Source organism: Vicugna pacos, chromosome 5 (assembly GCF_048564905.1).
Source record: "Vicugna pacos chromosome 5, VicPac4, whole genome shotgun sequence".
NCBI lineage: Eukaryota > Metazoa > Chordata > Mammalia > Artiodactyla > Camelidae > Vicugna > Vicugna pacos.
Genome location: NC_132991.1, coordinates 93,553,041 through 93,571,406, shown reverse-complemented (window position 1 = coordinate 93,571,406; position 18,366 = coordinate 93,553,041). Strand labels below are relative to the sequence as shown.

The following is an 18,366-nucleotide window of genomic DNA, read 5'->3' as shown; positions in this document are numbered from 1 at the left end:
ATAGCTGCATAAAATATTACTTAAAGGCAGGACGCACTGCAGGCAGAGTGGCCGTGCTGCTGGCTTGGAGGTCCTAGACTCCCGGGGGAGAACGCGCCCCTGAAGGGACGTGACAGTGCTTCCACTTAACCGGAAGAAGAGACTTCCACGTGGCCTTGCAAGGTCCTGATGGCAAGGGACCCACAGCCAAAAAAGGGGTTGGCCTGCTGGCTGGAGTTACTGATTCTGATTGCCAGGGGGAAATGGGGCTGCCGCTCCAGGGCGCGGGCACGGAGGGCTGCGTCTGGAGCCCGGGGTTCTGCAAGCGCCCCCTTGCACTTCCACGTAGGCGCTGCCGGACAGTCAAGCTTAATGGGAACTGGAGAGACCAAAGGAAAGGCAGCGCCACCGAGGACATGGACTCTTTGGGTCTGAAGACTTTGGCTCTTCTCCCACATAGAAAACGCAGAGCAGCAGGGGAAGAAGAAAGCCAGAGACAGCAGCGTGGCTTCATCACGAATTACAGAAACGAGACCGCAGGTGCTCCGTAGGTGCTCTGTAGATTTCCCGTCTGCTTTTTGTATACAGGCATTTTTTTCTGAATGTCAACCATTCTTTACTCTTCTCCATTTTCACCCTGTGTATAAGGAGCTGGAAAATAATTTTATAGTTAGTGCAACAAACCACAGCGTGAAGGTGGCCGTATCTGAGGAGCGATTCTCACAGCCAGGAAGCGGCACAGGGGCCGTGGGACTGTGGCTCTCCCCTCTGGGGAAACGGCGGGGATGTCTGCACCTCTAGGACGCAGAGCCGGGTCTCGCTAGGAGTGCAGAGCTGTTCTGTTCTACGGAAGTTCAGGTCGTGCGGAGGGAGGGTGGGTGTAGAGGAGACCAGACGGCGGTGACGATGTCGCTGCCGACGACCTGCCTCTGAGCTCCGAGTTCACCCCCCGCAGAAGGAAAGGTGGACCCTTGAAGTGTCTTCCCTGGCCAGCGGCGCAGCACTGGTCAGCAGTGGCCACTGGAGAGACATTGCCGGAGGAGGGGATCTTCCCCTCCTGGTTCTAGGGTGACCTCCAGGCAGGCTCCTGCAGTGGGTGCAGCCTCTCCAGCACCCCAGGTCCTGCAACAGAGGGGACCTTCCCAGGTGAGCCTCCCGCAGTGTAGACAGCTGCTCCAGCAGCAGCCCCTGGGAGCCTGGCAGCTGGCGTTTCCCTAGCCCCTCCACGTTGGCTGTTTGTGTCAGGGCACTTCCATCAACACACCTGCTCAGGAGCTGCTTTCCCTGGCACGCTAGAGAACACTTCCCAGCAGGTTCTAGAGCGCTGACTCCTGGCAGCTTCTACCGTGTGACAGCACGGCATCTTCTCTGCCAGCGAGGGAGACCGTCCCGCAGTGCGCCCTGTCCTGCAGGCGGGGGCTCCCTCGAGCTCCCGACCTCAGCCCCGGGCATGGCCGCATCTCCCCTGTGCTACCCCAGACTCCCCAGGGGTCTCCGCACTTCTTACCAGCCAATCCCTTGTTGCTCCAATCCCCCATTTAACTCATTTCTTTAATTTTTTGTTTAAATCTCTTAATTCTTGGTAAAGTTTATTTTTTTTTAATTTCAGTTTTTTTTTTAGTTGAAGTATAGTCAGTTTACAATGTTGTGTCAATTTCTGGTGTACAGCATCATGTCTCAGTGACACATGTACACACATATATTCCTTTTCATACTTTTTCATTATAGGTCACTACAGGATGCTGAATATAGTTCCTCACTGTGCTATGCACTAGGGCCTTGCTGATTATCTATTTTATATATTGTAGTTAGTATTTGCATCTTTTGAACTCCCGTTTTATCCCTTCTCACTCCCTTCCCCCCTGTAACCATGAATTTGTTCTCTATGTCTGTGAGTCTGTTTCTGTTTTATAAATAAGTTCATTTGTGTCTTTTTTTTTAGATTCCACATATAAGTGGTATCATATGGTACTTTTCTTTCTCTTTCTGACTTCCCTCACTTAGAATGATGAGCTCCAGGTCCACCCATGTCACAGCAAATGGCATTATTTCATTCTTTTTTGTGGCTGAGTAGTATTCCATTGTGTAAATATACCACAACTTTATCCAGTCATCTGTTGATGGACACTTAGGTTGTTTCCATGTCTTAACTATTGTAAATAGTGCTGCTATCAACATTGGGGTGCATGTGTCTTTTCAAATTAGTGTGTCCTCTGGATATATGCCCCGGAGTGGGACTGCTGGGTCATAGGGTAAGTCTATTTAATTGTTTGAGGACCCTCCATACTGCAGTGCAGTCCGGTGCAGCCATTATGTATAACGCAGTTCTTTACGCTAAGCTCTCCCCGTCTACATTGCTGTCTGGTTTTGGTCTCCTGATTGGACTCTAATGGACACAAGACTATTGTCTTTTGAGGAGAAGAAATACAAGTTTGAAAATTAAAAAAGAAAATCAATGCAGCATTGGATAAACAACAGACCACTCCCACTCTTCCAATTTGAAACATATTGCTCATTGGTTTGTGCACTTGGTTCCCATCTGTCTTTTGTTCATCTCCTTTTGCTCAGATAGCGCCCTAAGTATCATTTCAAGGCGGGCTGCCTGCTTCCTCTTCAGTCTTGATCAGCTTAGTGCATAAAATCCCTCCCTTCAGGGAAGCGCTGGAAGCCGAACCCCTCGAGTGCCCACCAGCCGGGGCTCGGTCAAGCTGTGAACCATCTGGGACTTAGGACAATTTAAAGCGGGAATGTGGAAGATGGAATTTTACCAACTCTAATGCGTGCATGTTTGCGAATTCCTTGTGTCTCATTTTTCTGACCTCAAACTGTAATCTTAAATGAAAAAAAAAAAGAACCCTCCAGAACTTCAAAGGAAAATTGCTTTTTAATTTCTCAGTGGAAGGGCGCTTCAGAGCACAGCCCTTGCTCGCAGCTGCACCGGATATAGATTTGGGAAATCATTTCGACTCGTGATTTGAGACCTCTTCAGCAGAAGCGATCAGAACCAGCCAAGGTTAGGATATCCCTCTCCAGGGCAGGCCAGGCAGCACTGTCTGATTTTGATTTCTGGGAGTTGTTTTTGTCTCAGTAAGGCTGGCTTTCCTTTCCCCCAGCTGCTAAATAAAATATTATCTGGACCACTGTTTTTTTTTGTTTTTTAACTTTTCAAGGGAGCAGTGTTTCTCACTGAATTCATGTGACTGAATCGCCCCCAAGTCCTCTCCTGATCTGCCTTCCACATCTGCCCGCGTGGATCGGGGCCAGAAAATGTGTACATGTGTGCGTACTGTGTCTATGCATGAGGCCTTGCGGGTGCAACATGCGCAACCAGGGGCGAGCTGAAGCTGGAGGAGACAGCACTGCCCAGGCGAGCGCCGTGAAGTGCAAATCTCTGTGCTTTGTGGGAAAGCTGTCATTCCTCCGATGAGTCTGGGACTTTTCTGGGAAGACGAGGGTGTGGTGTGCGAGGCGGAGAACGTGAACTTCCCCCTGGCTAACGCACCGCACCGCGTGCTCTTGGGCCGCCGCCTCCCCGCCCTGGGCCATTCCCTCGCTGGCAGTGAGCAGGGTGGGGATTCCTTCGAGCTCTGGGATGTTATTACCTGAAGTTTCCTCCTGACTTTCTCGCCCCACCCTGGAAAGACTGTGGCAGCAAGACGCACGGGGTCCGCCTGCCAAGTGTAAGCACAATTGTGTGATGTGTGAAGGACCACGTCCACCTACCTCTGGCCACTGGAGAGGAGACAACCACATTTTTTAAAGGATATCCCACAGATGTAAGTCCTAGTCTTAAAAAAGGGCAGGGGTGGGCTATGATCAAGGCATTGGAAGTTAAACTGGCAGAAGGCCCCAAGCAGGACAGGGCTGGGGAAGGAGGGAGCCCTCTCACGTGAGTCCAGTGGGGGCTGTAGGGTGCGGAGGGGAGGCTCCGCACTTCCCACGTGGTCACCCACAGCTCACGCGGGATTCGGAGCATTTGCCAGGAGACCCTGCTGGGCCTCATTCCTCAGACGCTAAGTGGGCATCTCGGAGATGTGCTGACCTTGTTAGGAGATGGTGAGTGCCCAGTCCCTGGGGAAGCCCCACCATCTAGCCAGGTCCTGCCACCTTCCAAAGAAGAAACAAGGTGGTCGGGGGGATCTGTCCCCAGTTCCCGGGCACATTGGAGAGGCTGCCCCTCCACCAGCCCCCTCACCGTAGTCCTAGTCCCATGTGCTCTGCCTCTCTCTGGTCACCACCTTCTACAAGCTCTAGGCCCTAGCGAATGGGGACACCAGTGGGACCAGGAGATGTGTGGGTCTGTGGGGGTAGTTCCTTCATCAAGTGGAATTGATTCATTTCAACCAAGTTTTCTTCAGCATCTGCCACGTGGCAGGCTCCGTGCTTGCCAGCTGTGTGATCTGGGCTCATCCTTTTGTCTTCTTGAATCTTAGCTTCATCTTTTGTAAGACGGGGATTATACTAACTTCCTTCACAGTGTTGTAAATATTAAATGAAGCAATGCACATGGAGCTAAATGGATGGCTTTGTAATGTATAATACCACTTGAGTGTTTATCTAGCAATTTCGCCATTGCTTACCGAGCATGAGCTGTGGACCTGGCACTATTTACACACTCCAGGATCTGCTGGGAATTCTCTGCTGTCTCACTTCCCTTCCTCCTCTCTGCCCTTCAGAGCACACACACACACACACACACACACACGGCATTCTGTCTTACATGTGGGAGGCGCTGAGCTATCCAGGTCTGCATGGCCCTGCACACACCACGTCTCATCACCATCATCCTTGCTAACAATTTCCAACAGTGAAGTGGGGCTCCAAGACGCTGCACCTTTCGAGTGTGAAATGGAAGTGGAAACACAGCAGTGAAAAAGAGGAGGGCAGAATACCCATCCTCCCACTCTGTGCGTTCTGGTGACAACGTCACAAAGCAAAGATATCCAGGTTCCACGAGGGATTTGCATGACTTTGAATGGTTTCATAGAGGCAGCAATGTTAGAACTGATTCTAGGACTAAAATTCAGGATAATGGGGTGCTAGAACCCCCAGTATGTGATGATATGGGCTCCCTTCCTGGTAAAGAGATTACCACGCTTAACTCCCTCAATTGTTAGGGCTGGAATTGAGAAGTTTTTAGATGGAAAAGCCCTCTGAGGTCCTTGGCACACGTACTCCTCACAATTAGATTTTACCATTAAGAAGTGGCAGTTTTTCAGTGTTTGAACATTTAGAACCACAAACCATAGGTTCATAAATTGCATTAGTGATCTCAAATTGCTTATCAAATAGAGGCCGATAGAGAACAGTGTACTTTCTTTCAAGGTCATGAAGTTCCTCACGGAATTTGGCTTCTGTCTGTAGGCATTTCACGTGGAAGTTTTTGAGAGCATTCACTCGTCTTTTAACTACCCTAGGCAAGCTTTCAGTGGATCCTGTTATGTCTCTACCAGACCACCAAGTCTTCCTTGAAGGGCTGCAAGAATCTGAGGATTTTGCACCATCTGAACAGGCAGCGGATGCACTTTGATTTCGGTTTCTTTCCTTCTACTTCTTCAGCATCATCCAAATCTTGACCAAGTTTGGCCTGTTCTCTGTTGTTGATGTCCGCCATGTTGTACCAAGGCCAAGACTGAAGACAAGAAAGAGGGTGAAGGAGAAGAGGCCCCCAAGGGAATTCCTGAATTTTGGTTGACCGTTTTTATGAATGTTGACTTGCTCAGTGATCTGGTTCAGGAACGTGATGAACCCATTCTGAAGCACTTGAAAGATACCAACGTGAGGTTCTCAGATGCTGGCCAGCCTACGAGTTTTGTCTTAGAATTTCACTTTGAACCCAATGACTGTTTCACAAATGAAGTGTTGACAAAGACGTATAGGATGAGGTCAGAACCAGATGATTCTGCTCCTTTTTTTCGGATGGACCAGAAATTATGGGTTATATATGGGGTGCCAGGTAGATTAGAAGAAAGGAAGAATGCCACTTCAAACACCTTTAAGAAGCAGCAGAAACACAGGGGATGAGGGGCAGTTTGTACTGTGACCAAAACAGTTTCTGATGACTCTTTCCTCAATTTTTTTGCATCTCCCCCCTCCAATCCCTGAGAGTGGAGGTCTGGTGAGGATGTTAACCTTGCTGCAGACTTTGAAATTGGTCACTTTTTACATGAGCATATAACCCCAAGATCAGTGCTATACTTTACTGGAGGAGCTACTGAAGATGATGATGATGATGAAGGTGAAGAGTCAGGTGAGGAAGGACAAGAAGAGGGAGATGAGGAAAATGGTCCAGACGATGACCCAGAGAAGGGTCAAAAACGCAGCAGAGTACCAGCAGCAGTGAAGAAAGATGTATGTGGACCTGAGGATAACCTACCCTGGTCTACCTTCTGCTTCCCTGGAAAGGATGACTTAACATCACTTGAAGCCTATTTCAAGGTTTTTTTTGTTGTTTCTTTGCTTGCTTTTGTTTTTGCAGCCTAAAATAAAAGTGTCAAATTAAAAAAAAAAAAAAGAGAGAAACACTAACCATTGAAGGTCAATTTAGACTCAAACTAAATCTAAGGTATTTCTCCCCATATTCTCTGGTGCTCCCAGCATGATGAATAGTTTTGGATGTGAAAGGAAAAGACACCACAACACAGGTAACCAAAGAGACTCAGTGGCCAGAATCCCAAAGTGCCTTGTCAGCATCCTGCAAGTGTTAGCGGCCGGTTTCTCCCGCTCCTGTCTGAGCCTGTCAGGGGCTCTGGCAATATTCAGGACTCCAGGGTAACTTAGTATGTGGTTGGCCTCTCAACTGAAAAAAATGGACTCAAGATTGCAACTGGTTTGGAGTTTCTCCGGAAGGAAAAACCAACATGTCTCATTTGTTGTTCGTGCCTGAAAATCAAGAGCTAGTTTCTGACTTCGGTGATTCTTGGGACTATTTTTGTAAAACTGACATGGCAATTTCCACTTAAACACATAATGTTTATATATTATTAATCACAAACCAAGTCATGGCACTTGGTTTAAAAACAGTAATGAATGTAATGGTGAATGTCTTGGAAACAAAAAAACAAGTCATCCATCAAAAAAACCAAAAAGCAAAAAACAACTAAATAGAAATAACAAAATAAATTGTTTCCAGTACATTTAGGCCTTTAGAAGCAGAGTGCTTGACATTTGGCTAATAACAACCAATGAATTATTCAAATTACTGTTTAAGATGTGTTTCCAAGATCATCTCTCCTCCAATTATGTCTATTTTTGGTGTGATTTCCAGTGTTGCAAGCTCAAGAATTATGTACTCTCTTCTGGTGGTTTGGGCCCAGTGAGGATCTTGGTCACATCTGTGGGTCCCACTTCCTGGAAGGAGCGCCCTGCGGGGCTCTAGCACCTGCTCACTCCCATGTAGACTTTTTTTCTCAAGCTAGTTTCTCATCCCAATTTGTAATTGGGGAAAATAAAGGAATTTAGATTATTACTCATAATTTGGTTGCCTAAGATTTGTTTCGCTCATGATTTAGATGAACAGTATGATTCCATGATGGAATTTGTCCAGAGGACAGGTTTGAGAACGAGTATTGCCAGCGTTTGGGGGGGTCACTTAACAAGTCGCCAACACATTACATACTTATAAAACTGTCACAACCCTGGGACATGGATTCCCACCCTTTCTCAGTTTACCGCACCCTCAGCATCTCAGTAGATTTTCCTGGTGTCCCTGGAACAAAGGAAACACCAAAGAGTTTTTGGCAGTTAGGGCTACTCAACCCAAGAGTGGCAGCATCGTGACCAGCGCCTATCAAGGTCGTCTGTCCAGAGCTCACGCTGTATCCAGACATTTCCACGGCTCCTTGAAGATGGAAAGTTCCACTGGCGCCTTTGTGAGTTTGCTGCGGTGTCCCGGGGTGCCTTGGCACATAATTTGGGAACCACGGCCTCATGAGGTAGGTCCTATTAACAGCTCCGTTTTACAGATGGGAAAACTGAGTTTGAGGGAGTTTAGGTACTTAGCCGAGATTGGACAACTGGAGCGAGGAGTGTCAAACCTTGGACGGTGGATTCCAGAATGCACACGTTTAGCTTATGGCCATTGCCCGACTTCTTACTACGGGGAGGACTTCAGGATTCCAAAGCCTGAATGGCAAAAAGAGAAAGAGAATTCGGGATGGATGTCAGGGCTGTCTGAGGCAAAAGGACGATCTGGAACCAATTCCTTCGTTTTCCTTTTGTCCTTTTCCCATTCATGTATTCACTTCATTCGTTTGGAAAGCGTGTGTGGCTGGTCACTGAGCCGTGCACCACGGAGCTCACAGCCCCGCGGGAGGGAGAGAGATGGTGCGATGAGAGCTGGACCATCTGCAGCCTCTGGTGTGGGAGCACGGGCCGGGGCTGGTGCCAGGCTGGGGCTGCGGAGGGGGGCAGGCAGGGTTATGAGCGGCAAGGCTGGAACTCGTCGTAAGAGCGGCGCCAGAAAAGAACGGAACGGCTCCTGGAAACCGGCACGGCGCCGCCGGGCTGCCCTCGCCGTTCATTACCGTGGAGCCTGTGCCAGGCCGACTCAGTCACACTGTCTGACCCTCATCAGGTGTTCCAACGACACATTTCTTCGGCACGCACGCGCCTGATGAGCAGCCTCTAGGGCGAATAGCTTCCTTTTGCTTAATGGCAGTGAAATTCACACTTGGCCCGCATGAAACTGGAAAATAGAATTTTGGTGCCTTAGCAACCTTGACTTCTATCTGCGTGTGTGTGTTTTTCCTCTTTCAAACCAGCAAGTCATGAACGACTCCACCCTTTGATCTAATAATGCATGACTTTTCCTTACTGCCAGATCATTTTTCCCTTAGAGGCGGCCATATGTCACCAATGCAGCAATTTGACGAGCATTTCTTGAGCATCTGCGTGTAAGGGGACTCAGAAACAGTCCCTTCTCCACCCGGGGCCAGGCTGGGCCGGGGAGAGCCTAGTGGACCCACAATGCAAGGTCCATGACCAACCTGGGGGCGGGGTGCGGGCTTGAGTGGAGTTTTTAGGAACAAACAGAGCAGGGAGCAGAAGCAGGCAGGGTCCAGCCAGAGAGGACACGAGGTGCGGGACTGGGGGCCTGAGACGGGTGGCGGTCAAGTGGACCACGGCCGCTGGGGACGGCTGGCCTGAAGGGGGCAGCGAGGGAGGGTTTGGCGTGAACACTGAGGCAGGCGAGGGTCTGATTATCAGGAGGCGGGCTACCTTGCTGGGAGACTGGCATTTTCTTGAAGCCACTGAAGGATGTTAAGCAGAGCGACGACCCTGGTAATTGGGCGACAGAAGGAGCCACGCACTTGCAAAGTCAGACCTTAGTGTGCATTGCACCACTGAAGACACGCTTTCACATACTTAACTGTTCCCCATCATCTGTCTGCACGCGCCGGGCCACCCCGCAATGGCCAGGCGCTGGTGGATGGCTCCGAGGGTGCACTTCTGCTGGTCGGGAGGGCTCGGGGGCCACCAACAATGGTCAGAAGAGCCCCGTCTGTCCTCCTCATGCCCCCTGCCCCTCCCCCCACCGCATGTCAAAGCAGAAGAGAAAGACTTGTGACCCACCTCAGGATGCTGGGGACTTTTATGAAAACCCCTTGATAATTTTTGCCCCAACTGAAGAGAGCTTCCGTTTCCTTCCATGGATGGGACCGGTCCCTCAGTCACCAACTCATGAAGACTGCATGTAAAAACTGTGCGTCTCTGTCCTATGGCTTAAAAACAAACAAACAAAATCCTGTCTGCTATATGTCCTCTAAACCGTTTGACAGGGCATAAGAACGTCTTTTCTTTCTCCTAAGAAGGGAAAAATCCTGCTTTCTTCATGTTGCCAGACTCAGGCAGAATCTGACACAGGGCTCCTCTGCCTTTTTTCCATGACTTTTCACATTCAGAAGCTCTGGAGGGATAAATATCTGTTAGTGTGTGCGTGTGTGTGTGTGTGTGTGTGTGTGTGTGTGTGAGAGAGAGAGAGAGAGAGAGAGACAGAGAGAGGGACACAGAGAGAGGAAATTCTAGAGAGTTCCAAAAGGTCGAGAACCTCTTGCTCGCCGTACGCTGTAGTGGATGAGGGATCTTGCCTCATCCGCGACCCAGCTCCCGGGATCAGGGGCTGAGCTTGGTGACCTTCATCAAAGGCCCACTTGCCCTCTGTCTTCCAGCAGGGTTTGGCCAACGTGGGCTCCATGCAGGAAACTGGAAGATGAGAGAAGAGAGCAGTCTGAGCGTCTGTTTGTGTTTCAGGCGCCCGTCCCAGAAGGTCTCCCTGGCTGGGCTACATCTTGTCACCAGTGATCAGAGCTCCTATGAGGCATCATTTCCTAACTGTCTTGGGTTCTGGGGACCACTCCTCCCTCAGGCCTTACTGGGAATGGGGTCCTACACTGTCCGCTCTTAGTTGTCCCTGAAACGTCCTCGAGGTACCCTGTTGGTTGTATCATTGCACCAGCAGTTTTTTGGCCTGGATCCTCCCTGAGACAGGCAGGGCTGAACTGCATGGACACAGAAAGGGAGTGATTACATCACAGCTTCATTGCTCACAGGTGACTGTGCACAGGAGCATCTTTCTTCTCGGGAGTGAAAGTGTACCCTGGAAGGCATGAAGCCGCAAAGTCAGCCTCACCGGTGGTCCTGCTGGAAATGACAATAAGCATCTTTCAACAATTAAAAATTATTCACTTAAGAAATTTTAAGTACAAGGAACGATATTCAGTTTCTTGTAATGACATAATGGAAAAGAATCTGAAAAGAAAAAATACATATGCATGTATACGTATAACTGAATCACTTTGCTGTACACCTGAAACCAACACTGCAAATCAACTATACTTCAATAAAAAGTTGAAAAAAAAGATAAAGTATCATTTACATACACTAAATTAAACCAGTTTTACTATGCGGCTCTGATCCTTTTGACAAACATATCTACCCATGTGTCCACCAACACAATCACCCAATTTCCCCACGTCTCCATCCATTCCCAGCCCCTGACGATGCCTGATCTCGCAGTTTTTTTTCTTCCAGAATTCCATACAAGTAGAATCGTATTGCATGCAGCCTTTTGAGTCTGGTTTCTTTCTCTTCACCTAATGCATTTGAGATTACTTTGCGTTGTGGTATGCAGGAATAGTTCATTAAAAAATAGAATTTACTTTTTAGAACAGCTTCAGATCTACAGAAAAATTACGTGGAGGGTGTAGAGTGTTCCCAGAGACTGCACACCCGGTCCCCCATACTATTAACATGTTACAACTCTAGGCTGCATCTGTTACAATGAACAAACCAATACTGATATGTTGTTATTAACTAAAGTCTATGCTTTCTTCAGATTTGCTCAGTTTCAACCCAATGTCCTCTCTGGCTCCAGAACCCCAACCAAGCAGCACATTGCATTTGGTCATCAGGCCTCCTTTGGCTTCTCTTTGCTACAACAGTTTTATAGATATTCCTTGTTTTTGATGACCTTGACAGTTTTGAGGAGTACTGGTCAGGTATTTTGAAAGATGCTCTACTATTGCAGTTCATCTGAGGGTTTCCTTAGGATAAGCCTGGGATTATGGCTTATTGAGAGGAAGACCCCAGAAGCAGAGTGTCATTTTCATCACTTCATACTGAGGATGTGTACCATCAACGTGGTGAAAGGCTGCTGACGACCTGATCATCTGGTTGAGGCCGTGTTTATCAGGTCTCCACCGTAACATTCCTCTTTCTCCCTTGTACATTTCTTCCCTTGGAAGGAAGTCACTGTATCAGCCCACACTTAAGGAGTGAGGCGTTACAGGCCATCTTCTTGGGGGCAGAATACCTGCATACATTATTTAGAATTCTTCTACATGGGAGATTTGCATCCCTCATCGACTCCAGTTGTTAATTTATTCAATGTGTATCATTATGAAGTCATGGGAATTTGTTTTCTACTTTGGAGTCTAAGCAATCCTGCTTGATTTTGTCACTCAAATTGTTCTAGTTTCGGCCATTGGAAGCTCATTTGATTGGCTCTGTGCTTTTCTGACATACTCCCATCAGTGTGGTGTTTCCCCCCCATGTTTGAGCACTTCCTTATTTCTGACACTATGAGATACACCAAGCTTATCTTGTATGTTTCTGGTCCAGCCCTTGAATCAGCCATTTCTCTAAGGAATCCTGGTTCCTTTCAGTGGAAAGTCGTATAATAAGCTAAGATCTGAGTGCTCATCGCTACAGGGTGTCACGTCTGTCAGGCCCTCTCATCTGACAGCAAAGGAACATATGTGTGCTTTCCAACCTGATGTATATATACACCTCAGTAAACAATCCCATATGTGAATACCTGTATTCACAGTAGACGAAACGGGAGTTCACACTGATGCCTCCCCATGGATCACTGCAGCCTCCTTGCCTTATCTGTGAATTCCCATTCCAACAGTGAAAAACCTGGCTCCCATCACCTGCCAGCCATCCACTTAATTGCTCAGCTCTACCATGTGCACGTGACAGCTGTGTCAGAACTGTCAGTTTGTGTCCCTCTGGAAGTAACTTTATCAACAGAGCACATGCTTCTGTGCAAATTCCCTTTACCTTCAGTCATGCAGAAGCCACTTATTTCCAGCGTTACTTAGATCAGCCCCTTTGGCCTGCATCCCCTCCAGTGAAGTTGTTTCATGTATTCATAAAGTATTACTTTTTGTCAGCCATCATTCCTCAACCTCCTAAATAAAATTTTTTAAATTTTTAATTAATGAATTGAACATTTTAGTGCATGATAATTGCTGCCACATCTCAGATGAACGTTTCTTTATTTATTAAATAACCAAAGCAGGGACCATCACTTCAGGCACTCTGTTAGGCTAGAACTTCCTTGAGACTAGGTTGTTGTGTCTTTCCTCCACTCTTAAAAATGTTGTTTCATCCAGGTAACGAAGAGCAGAGCAGTAACAAAGAAAATCGCTGTTTTTAGTCTTATTATATATGGCTCTCTATTTTCACACTACGTCTTCTTAGAACAAGTTCTACATAAAAATGAAACTAAATTGTAAAGATTATATTGAATATCTCTAGCAAAACAAATCTTACACCCACTTTATAAGGCGAACTATCCCCTTGATGACTAGCAATAATGACTGGGGGGAAAACTTCTCTGAGGGCGTTTGGATGTCCTCTCTGCCACTATTTTTTATTGAGATACAACTGACACACAACACTGTATTCGTTTTAGATGTTCAACATAATGGTTTGATATATTTATATATTGTGAAATGATTACCACAATAAATTTACTTAATATTCATCACCACACATAATTACAAACTTTTTTTTCCCTTGTGATAAGAACTTTTAAGGTCTACTCTCTTAGCAACTTCCAAGTACGTGATACAGTATCGTTAACTGTACGTGATACAGTCACCATGCTGTGCATCCCCAGGACTTACTTACGTTAGAACTGGAAGTTTGTACCCAAACGTTTTCAAAAGTTGCATAACATTCACTCTTTCTACTTTAACGTATGTGTAATTTTACCAACGCATAATGCTGTACATCCACCACTGCCATATTATGCAGAATCATTTTGCTGCTGTAAAGATCCCATGTGCTTCGTCTGTTACTTTCTTCCCCCTCCTCCCTCTCTCCTGATAATCACTGTTCATTTTATTGTTTCTATAGGTTTTTGCTTTTCTAGAATGGCACAGAATTGCAAGCATACAGTATGCAGCCTGTCAGACTGATTTCTTTTACTTACCAGTATGCACCTGTCTCCTCTGGTGCTTCATGGCTTCATGGCTACTTTCATTTTATCACCAAACATTTTACTATGTGATGGACTGACACATGCACCTTTTCCAGTATCAGAATTCTTTTGGCTTTTCTATATGGGCCACAATGCCCGCTATGAATAAAGATATTTTTATTTCTTCCTTTCCAACTGGATGCCTTTTATTTCTTTTCCTTGTCTTAATTGTATTGACTACATCCTCTAGTATGGTGTTGAATATCCAGAACCCTTGCTACATGGCCATAGGGGGCCATATGAGGAAGAGTTGATAGAAAATTTATAGTATGTATTTGTTGAGGTGATGTAGGGTCCTTACATAAGACACCAGCCTCCCCTTCAATTAAGTGGCTTCAGTGTAAGAACTGGGTGAGACCCAGTTATACGGTAATAAGACTAGGAATGTACTGTACATGATGGCTACAAGTAACACTGCTGTACGAAACATGGGGAAGTTGCCAAGAGGGTAGAGCCCGAGCTCTTATCACAAGGAGATTTTTTTTCCTTTCTATTTTTTGTTTAAGAAATGATGGATCTGAACTGAACCTATTGTGGTCACCACTTCACACTGTATGTAAATCAAACCATCATGTTGTGTATTCACGTAGTGTATTCAGTGATACATGTCGATTACTTCTCAATAAAACTGGAAAAAAACTGAGTGAGTGGCCTGGGCTCCCTACTAGATGACTCAGCCACGTCTCTGCTCACTGGACTCCGAGTTTTTCTAGTTATAGACGTAGCAAGTGAACTTAAGCGGGCTCTCATCTATTTCATCCACCGGAAACACTTGATGAATTAGCCATCACTGTAATTCCTTGCAGGACGAAGCCTCACCACGCTGACCCTGTGTCCCGTCCACCCTGATGGCGAGCTGCCGCACGGCCTCGGTCACCCGGCCTTCCGTCGTGCCTACTGCAGCCAGCTCAGGGAGTCGCTTGCACTGGCAGAGCTCTCTGGTCAACCTCGCTTGCCGGGGATGCTGGGACAGAGATCTTCAAGGATGCTGGCTTTCAATTCCTTATTCAGTGTCCTTTGGGACCACCCGAGGACACAGTCCAGAGGACGGTGAGTGTGCTGCACGTAACAGAAGCTGCTCCTTCACCCTCCTCTCCCTCAGCATTTGGATTCCCTTTCCCACACAATGCGGCAGAAGTTCTGACACCCCGACCTCAGTGAATGTAGGTCACCACTAGGTCCAAGTTCCAGTCAATGAAGAATGCCAGCTAGCAAAGCCCTTCCAGCTGTGGAGGCTAGAACATCAAATCCCACATCTTAGACGAGCACCCTCATGTTGGCAGGTTCAGTCTGGTTCAGTTCTAGTTCATCCTCCTTGGTTTGATACCTTAAGGTCCACAGGTGTCTCAGGCTCCTGCCTAAGCAGACCACTGCTTAGACCACATGCTTTGGCGCACGTGCCATTCCTCCTCCTGAAGACCTTGGGAAGGTCCCGTGGCTCGTGGTGTATCTGAGTCGCAGGACTGGAGGAAACGAGAGGCAGTGAGCTTGGTCCTGAGGCGCATACTCATTCTAACAACTGCCCCAAGGCGTGTTCTTCAAACAAGGGAAGGATGCCCCCTCTGACCTGGGGAAGGTCTAATTCTGCTGGGAAGGGGGACTCAAGAGGATCTGCAGGTTCAGAGTTTCCAGATTGTTCTGAGTCTGCTCAATAGCCCCATCCCCGTGTCCCAATGCCCCGCTTATTCCAGCTAAGCTGCGTTATCAGCGTGGTTGGAATTCTGTCACTCACTCAATTAGATTTTTTGACTGAATTTCAGTTATGTCCGTCATACTGACACACAAAGGAAGTGATTCTTTGAGGTCTACTGGAGAGTATTTCTCACTCACTGTGTGTGCCTGAGCCGCGAGTTTAGAGCCCTGAATACATCATTTTCTTTTTTGGAAGATCTCCAGCACAGTAAGCAACAACTATCCCATCTCATCTTGGAAAGCTGCAAGTACCTGAAGGACCTAGAGGCTTCTCAGAACACTTAGAAATAGATCCTCTGACATGCTGAGGGGTCAGCAATCTATGGCTTCTGTCCGGTTATAAGAGGTATCAGGGTGGCCATTTAGATGGAGGGGTTACCTCATGGTTACCTCAGCACGTGGTCAAGGGAAAATGGACAGAGTCAGCTGGCAAAGAAGAATTGAGACCCTATTAGATTCAGATAGCTTATTCCTTATTTAGCAAAAACAAGAGTGGCAAATGTGCCACCTCCCCTTGTTCCTGGTCCCACGGGATGATACCGAAACAGCAGAGACCAGGTGACAGTGATGGGATGTGAGTCACGGCACCCCGATGCCGAGGAACCTATTTCATGTTGCATCCAGACAATGGTACTGACTGCAACTGCACCCTAAAGGAGGAGGCTGGGGATGGAGTCAGGGCGGGAGAAGCAGAAAGACTGACTTTATCAGAACCTGGGAAGCAACGAGAAACTGGCTCGTGAGTGGGAGATAGCATGGCAGTAGCTCCTCATAGGTCACTCAGGCTCTCATATTCTGGGAGAATCACAGTGTTCTGCCAAGGTCTGTGTCAACGGTGATTAAGCTTTGTCTACGCAGCCCACGTGGAGATGTGCAAGGTCACCAGACACTGTGGTAGAGCCACTCCCTGTTCCTGCTGAAAACAAAAAGATTGCTCTTTGGAACCCAACATTGCCATCAATGTAATCCCACAGTCTTTCACCTTCCAGCCCAGCAACATGCTTCTTTACTGATGCACCCAAGCCCACCCTGAGCAGCTGAGCCTGGGGGCCCAAGGGCACAGCGGAAGATTCCCTGGGCTTCTCTTGCTGTGAAAAGTGCCTGCACCCTCTCACACTTGGGCCCCTTATAGAAACTCACAGTTAGCAGTCCAGGTAGCTGCTGCCAGCACTAAGCTTGCCTATTATGCAACAAGCTTTCTTGGTAAGCATACAGAACCTACCCTCCACTTCCTTGCCCATCCTTGCCACCGGTCTGGTAGAGGTCTTGTCTCATGAGGACTTCTTAGCAAATTACATCAGGGCTCTCACCCAGTGCTCCTACCCTTTCTGGGATACCTGTACCGAACTGTCAGTCCACCCACAGCACTCACTCACACCCGCTCAGGGAAGTGAGCAGCGAACACCAAAGCAACGTGTCATCGCTGTGCCTTCTTCCCTGTGACGCCGGGTCCTACTGCATGTGATATTTCACCCTGGTCCGGGACTCCTGGCTCTGCACTTGGATTTGAATAAGAAGAAAAAGGAAGAAAAGGAGCAGGACACAGACCAAGTATAAGGATTAGGGAAGGGAAGGGGAAGGTCCCACTACTGTTTCAGTTCATGACTTTTTTGCTGTCCCTTCACTGATACATCTCCAGAAGATGTCACCTGCACTTGGTATCCTCATTTTTTTTAACAATCTGTTAATTTCCCCACACAAAACTGGATTTCCTCTACCCAAACTGCTCTTTTCAAGACCACTGAACAGACTCTTTGGCAAGTCCAATGACTTCTTCTCCATCTTCTATCAGAACTTTTCACTATGTTTGGCTCTGTTGCTATTCCCTTCTCTCAAAACTTTTCTCAAACAGAAGTGTCTGGCATATCATACCTCTATTTTGTTGTCTGATTCCTTTCCCCTGGTGGGCAATGCTGTGCAAGGGACAGTTTTGACTCATAAGACATGAAAAAGGGTGCTAGACTGGGGACGCCTCACCTGTTCTCATGATGCATGCAATAAAGACTGAGGATGGGATGTCACATTCCAGAGAAGGAGCTGAAAGAAGGAGGCAAAATAAGTGAGCAAACAAGAAGGCAGACAATGAGGAGGTGGTGGTAAGGCATGAGGAAATGTGAACCAGAGATAACTGGGAGTGACCAGCGGGATTGCTCTTTCTGGATATGTCCTAATGACACAGAGCACCTGCCTCCAGCTCCTTATATCCCCTCCCCACCCTACACCTAACTCTACTGTGTATAGAAGGAGAAGACTTAATCCTCACTACATCCTTCTTATGCTTGGGCAGAAGTTTGTGCTCATCTTCTTGGACTTAGGGGTGTAGACATCCACCTCTTCATCTAGATGGTTATAACCTCTGAGATGTTGGGCAGCTTTGGTTTCATCTAGCCTGCTGCCTAGCTGAACTAAAGTCCTACCGTCTGGGGGAGCCAAGGCAGACAGAGAGAGTACAGAGTCACTAAGACAAGTGGTAGAACCATTCCATGTACCGGGTGAGGGGTGGTGGATGTGAATGACCAGTTCATGTGTTCTGTAGAAAGACGCATCCTTCTGTAGAAGTTCTCCTTGAGCAGGACTTCCTTAGCAGTTCATCTTGCAGCTTCTTTATGATAACTTGAAAGAGCTGAGCACAAGAGGCCAAGATATTTCCTTCTAGCTTCTGCACAGAGAAGCCAAGTCCAGGGGTCCCATATGCTGATCAGCTCTACCCTACCACCTTCAACTACACAAGCCAAACAAGGTACTGTTCAGAAAACTCATGGAAACTCTAAGAATAGGGTTGCTGGTTTGCAGAAAGGGCCTCCCCACCTCTGCTGGTGCAACAGTGGATCTTGCCTGCAACAACAATTACTGTGTTGTTGTAATGATGATTATGTGTTTGTTTCACTCCTTTGATATTTACTAATTGGAATTCTCCCGTGAGA

At 47.4% G+C, this 18,366-nt stretch overlaps 1 pseudogene; it reads left to right on the top strand.

Moving 5' to 3' along the window:
* Positions 1-3,046: 3,046 nt before the first annotated feature.
* On the top strand, positions 3,047-7,198 carry LOC102526455 (nucleosome assembly protein 1-like 1 pseudogene; annotated as a pseudogene).
* Positions 7,199-18,366: the final 11,168 nt, after the last annotated feature.